Raw genomic sequence first — 6,110 nt, 5'->3', positions numbered from 1 at the left:
TGTGTGTATAATAAAGTATGATGTTCTACACCGCTGTTAAGACTTTTCATCTAAAATCACAAACCAGAGGACAGCGTCAACTCAGCTCAGCTCAGCCCTGGAGTCATTCCAGCCCAGGTGTCAGGGAATGAAGAAGCCTCCGGAAGATTCCAGCCATTCGGATCTTCCCAGATGAGAGGGACCAAGCATCCCTGCCATGTCCCATCTGAATTTCTGACCTACAGAATTCATAAGCATAACAAAATAGTTTACAGCTCCCACCCCTAAATTCACAAACCAGAGTAAAACTCTTTTGAGACCACTTTCCTTAGTTTGGTGAATAAAAATGCAGTTATCACTAAAATTTGAGTTGAAAAGAAGGGCTATCTTTCCTCTGAGCCTTTCAGACTGGAAATTCTAGGTATTCTGATGCTCAGTGGCCCCCATCCCACTAAAAGCAGAAGTTATTTCAACCACCTGGGGTTATCTCGTCCCCTTGCAGGTACTCTGTACTGTGTGAAGAGAAACATGACCTGCTGACTGCAAGAGCTTCTAAATGGTGGGCCAGTTGCTCAAGAACAGTGACTGCTGGATTTCAAGCACCCTGCCTGGTGTCCTGGCTCCAGGACTCTTCCTGTCACTGACACATTCTCTGAGGCACACTTGAGGGCCTGGAATCATTACCTTTGTCATCTGTCCAAGGCCAGGTTTACATCCACCGCATTGCTGATGTCTGTGTGGCTACAAGTCACAGGTCTTGGTGTGGCTCAGGGAGATGGGTATTCAAGCCTGATTTTCAAATGCTCTACACTCATCAGGATCCAGAGGCCTAAGCAAGGGGTGTGTTTTTTGTTTTATACCTTTAGGGACAAGAACAAATACTTACTGCAGCTCTAGACAGGAAGAAAGTGCTTCCAGGTTAGTAATAAAAGCAGTTGCTCCCTGAGGATAAATTCTGAGTCCATCTTCCACCCAGGATCACAAACCATGTGACTCATCCAGGCCTTGGTTGATAATTGTGCTATGTAAAAGCCAAAAACCCTACAAACTTTACTGGAATTCATCTGGGTCACCCAGCAACACCCTCTCCCCTTACTTATTTTACAAACCCACCATCTTCTGGTTTCAGTATCCATTTTAGCTTAACTTTTAGCATAATGTCCTCAGCCAAAGAGCTAAATGAGAGTGTCCCAAACCTTTCTAACCTGTGACACTCATGGGCACTTAAATGAGGAAGGCAAAGAGAGACAAAGAAAGCAACAGAGAGGGACAGAGATAGAGACAGAGAGAGAAGAAGGAATTTTTGTGCACGGAAGAGAAGTTGAAATAATTTTAAAACTTACTTATTCCATTAGTTCTGGGGACATGAAGAACTCACTAAATAAAACTATTTACAATGACTTAAGAACAGTCACCTGAGGAACTTTCATAATATCATTTTATTTTCTTCTCTTTTTTTTGAGATGAAGTCTCACTCTTGTGGCCCAGGCTGGAGTGCAATGGCGTGATCTCGGCTCACTGCAACCTCCGCCTCCCAAGTTCAAGAGATTCTGCCTCAGCCTCCCAAATAGCTGGGATTACAGGCACCCACCACCACACCCAGCTAATTCTTGTATTTTTACCAGAGACGGGGTTTCACCATGTTGGCCAGGCTGGTCTCGAACTCCTGACTTCAGGTGATCCACCCACCTCAACCTCCCAAAGTGCTCCCAAAGACAGGCATGAGCCACAATGCCCGTCCCAACAATATCATTTTATAAAATAATCCACTACATGAGCTTTAAAAGAAATCAAATACTGGCCGGGCACGGTGGCTCAAGTCTGTAATCCCAGCACTTTGGGAGGCCGAGACGGGCAGATTACGAGGTCGGGAGATCAAGACCATCCTGGCTAACACGGTGAAACCCCGTCTCTACTAAAAAATACAAAAAACTAGCCGGGCGAGGTGGCGGGCGTCTGTGGTCCCAGCTACTCGGGAGGCTGAGGCAGGAGAATGGCGTAAACCCGGGAGGCGGAGCTTGCAGTGAGCTGAGATCCGGCCACTGCACTCCAGCCTGGGCCACAGAGCAAGACTCCGTCTCAAAAAAAAAAAAAAAAAGAAATCAAATAATACAAGATAGTCATTGGATATGGATTCTCCCTGGTCCTATACCCAAGAAATTTTAAATTCCTAACGCGGTGAAATAGCTCTTTGGCTCTAAAATCTATTCCATGAACACTAAGAAGTGTAATGGTCAGGCCAGGTGTGGTGGCTCACAGGTATAATACCAGCAATTTGAGAGGCTGAGGCGGGAGGATCATTTGAAGCCAGGAGTTCGAGGACAGTCTGGGCAATGTATCGAGATCCCATCTCTACAAAATAATAGATAAAATTTGCCAGGCATGGTGGTATGTGCCTGTAGTCCCAGCTACTTAGGAGGTTGAGGTGGGAGGATTGCTTGAGCCCAGAATTTGAGGCTGCAGTGAGCCAAGATTGCGCCACTGCAATTTAGCCTGGGTGACAGAGCAAGACCCTGTCTTCAAAATAATAATAATAATAATAAAGAAGTATAATTATCTTCATTGCTCTTAGTTCTACAGTATTACCAAACACGTTTATTAGAAGGTGGCACATTTGCCTAGTTTATATGTTTATTCATCACACATGTGCTGGGCAGTGAAGCAGCTCAGAGCCTCTCGTCTTTCAGTTCCCATGTGGGCTGATTTCTCTCTTCTGCCCCTTCAGTGTCACCCCCATTCCCATCTCCTACCCAGGTAGATGGAGTCGGGTGTTTATGACTGGACCCGGACCTACAAAATTGCACTGAAGGCCACAGCAGAGCTGTCTGAGCCCTGGGGTTCATCCGACCAGCCAAGGGCAATTTTGAAAGCAGCAAATGTTTCTTCTTTCTTCTCCTTTGTATCAACTTCCTCCCCATCCCCAGGAACCCAGTTAGTTCATGGACTAAGCCCTGCTCTGTGCCTTACCTGTAGGCCTCAGACAGGGCCCACAGCCAGGCTCTGCCTCCCACCCAGGCTTGCTTCCCCTCCCCACACCTTCTCTGAGATTGGAGGGCACTTCCCTCCCACACTGTATGACTTACTTCTTGATTCCACACTGTCAAGTGCGCTGACAAGTATATCACGGAGCTTAGTCTTGCCTTAAAATATAGAAGCTCCTGGCGCTGTGAATTACTCAGAGCAGTGGACTCAGTAGATACATCCTTGTCTTTCTAGCAAGTCTTTCCCTATTAGGGGTGGTGAGCACACCAAGGCCACCAGTTCCTTGCAGGTCAGACTCAGGCTTACCTGAAGCTTCCTTTGAGACAGGGATGTCAACAATAAACCTTGGGAATACCCAGGGCCAGTCTGGAAGGCCCTTTTGTCCTCTCTGGCTCTTGCACATTCAGTTTCTTTGGCTCTCTCCACCCTCCACCCTGAGCCCCTTTATAGCATCCCTCCTTGAGTCTAATGTGAGGCATTTGTGAAAAGGGTGCTTTCTCTCTCCATCCCTGTTGCAGAGCACAGTATCTGGCATTCAAAATGATAAAGTCTGGCTGGCAGGTTGATGGATGAATGGATGAGCTGCAGGACCAACAAAAAGGAGGGTGGGTCAGTGTGTGAGTGAATCAAAGAATGAACTGTTCCTAAGAGTGTCCTGGAATGGCACCCACCAGAGGACAGAAGTTCCTGCTTATCCAACGGGTTAGGACCTCAGTGGCTTTATATAAGACAAAATAAAATTATTGATACATGCTTCAAGTTTGTAAAACTATGTTTTTAGTGTTTATTTTCCACATTTAAGAAGTAGTGGTGGCTGCCAAAAGACCCCAGTGGCATCCCATTGACTCTCTAGGGTGAAATTTCTTCAAATTCATTTTCCAAAAATTTATACCTTAGAAAATAGGATATTTATAAACATATATTCAAAACATGGCATGATACTTATACAGGTAAATTTTTGAAATATTCATTATATTTTATTCACCACTTCTGTTAGAGGGCCATTACTTCCCTTAATTGAAAGCAAAATATGTCTGTTACCACCATCAATATTCTTCAGCCTTGAACTTGAAGGAAGCTTTTTGTTTGTGAATTTTTGTTTGTTTTAAGACAAGGTTTTGCTCTGTTGCCCGAGCTGGAGTGCAGTAGCATGATCATAGCTCACTGCATCCTTGATATCCGAGGCTTCAAGTGATCCTCCTGCCTCAGCCTCTCAAGTAGCTAGGACCACAAGCATGCGTCGTCACGCCTAACTTTTTTTTTAATTTTTAGTAGAGGCCTGGCACAGTGGCTCACGCCTGTAATCCCAGCACTTTGGGAGGCCAAGGCGGGTGGATCATGAGGTCAGGAGTTAGAGACCAGCCTGGCCAACATGGTGAAACCCCATCTGTACTAAAAATACAAAAAAATTAGCTGGGCGTGGTGGTGCACGCCTGTAATCTCAGCTACTCAGGAGGCTGAGGCAGGAGAATCGCTTGAACCCGGGAAACAGAAGTTGCAGTGAGCCGAGACTGCACCACTGCACTCCAGCTTGAGCAACAGAGCAAGACTCCGTCTCAAAAAATAAAAATAAATAAGTATAAAGTTTTAGTAGAGATGAGGTCTTGCTATGTTGCCCAGATTGGTCTCCAGCTCCTGGGCTCAAGTGATCTTCTCCCCTCAGCCTCCTAAAGTGCTGGGATTACAGAGGAGAGCCACCGTGCCTGGCCTAAAGGAAGTTTTTTAAATAAAAGGCTGGGATAGCTTTAATATCCCATCCAGAGCTTCTCAACCTTAGCTGCATTCTTAAATCACCTGGGAAGCTTTTAAAAGTCACAATGCCCAGGTTGCATCTCACCTATATTACATTAGGTTCTCTGGAGAAAGGACATAGACATCTGTCTTTTGTTTTAATTTTTGCCTTTTTTAGTTTTTAGTTTTAGTTTAGTTGTTGTTTTTTTTTTTTTTTTTTTTTTGTATGTTTTGCTTGGCATCCATATTTTTAAAGCACCCCAAATGATCCCCATGTGGAGCCAATGCTGAGAACTACTGCTGTCACCCACATGCCACTGAAACTCAGGAAGAGACTTACTGTGCAAACTGGAGGGTTTTATGTTCCCTCTGAGAGTCAGGTTGGAAACCAGCCAGTATCCTCATTCTGATTTTTCCCCATCATCTCGTACTTTCTTTACACTTATTTCAATCCTGGTAATAAAGAACCTTGGCTTATGGGCTGTGTCCTCCAGGCAGATCCAAGTTCAGGTGACTTACGCTATCGTTTTGTGAAAGCTGTACTTTTCCACTACTGACCTTTGAATTGAGCTTCTGTGTCTAAAAGCAGTTTCAGAAATTAAGAAAAGGAGACAGGGCAGGTGCAGTGACTCACACCTGTAATCCCAGCATTTTGTGAGGCCGAAGCAAGTGGATTTCTTAAGCTTAGGAGTTTAAGACCAGCTTGGGCAGCACGGCAAAATCTTGTCTCCACCAAAAATACAAAACTTAGCCTGCCTTGGTAACATGCACCTGTAGTCCCAACTACACAGGAGGCTGAGGTGGGAGGATCATTGGAGCCCAGGAGATCAAAGCTGCAGTAAGCCATGATTGTACCACTGTACTCCAGACTTCGTGACTGAGCAAGACCCTGTCTAAAAAAAAAAGAAAAGAAAAGAGGCCGGGCACGGTGGCCCATGCCTGTAATCTCAACACTTTGGGAGGCCGAAGCAGTGGATCCCCTGAGGTCAGGAGTTCGAGACCAACCTGGCCAACAGTGTGAAACCCTGTCTCTACTAAAAATACAAAAAAATTAGCCAAGCATGGTGCTGCACGCCTGTAATCCCAGCTATTCAGGAGGCTGAGGCAGAATAATCGCTTGAACCTGGGAGGCAGAAGTTGTAGTGAGCTGAGATTGTACCACTGCACTCCAGTCTGGAGGACAGAGCAAGACTCTGTCAAAAAAAAAAAAAAAAAGAAAGAAAAAAGAAAAAGAAAAAGAAAACAGAAAAAGAGATAGTTGTAATAAATCTCAAGCAGGTTGCAAACCAAAGCTGGTTTGTTTAGTTTCAGTTTTGCTTTTTTTTTTTTAACACTTTGTTTAGCATCCATATGCTAACCAGAGCTGGCCAATTCCCCAAACCACAGGAATGTTGAAAAATGACAAGCTGTGTGGCCAT

This window comes from Rhinopithecus roxellana, chromosome 9 (genome assembly GCF_007565055.1).
Source record: "Rhinopithecus roxellana isolate Shanxi Qingling chromosome 9, ASM756505v1, whole genome shotgun sequence".
NCBI lineage: Eukaryota > Metazoa > Chordata > Mammalia > Primates > Cercopithecidae > Rhinopithecus > Rhinopithecus roxellana.
Note: the sequence above shows the minus strand (reverse complement) of the source record.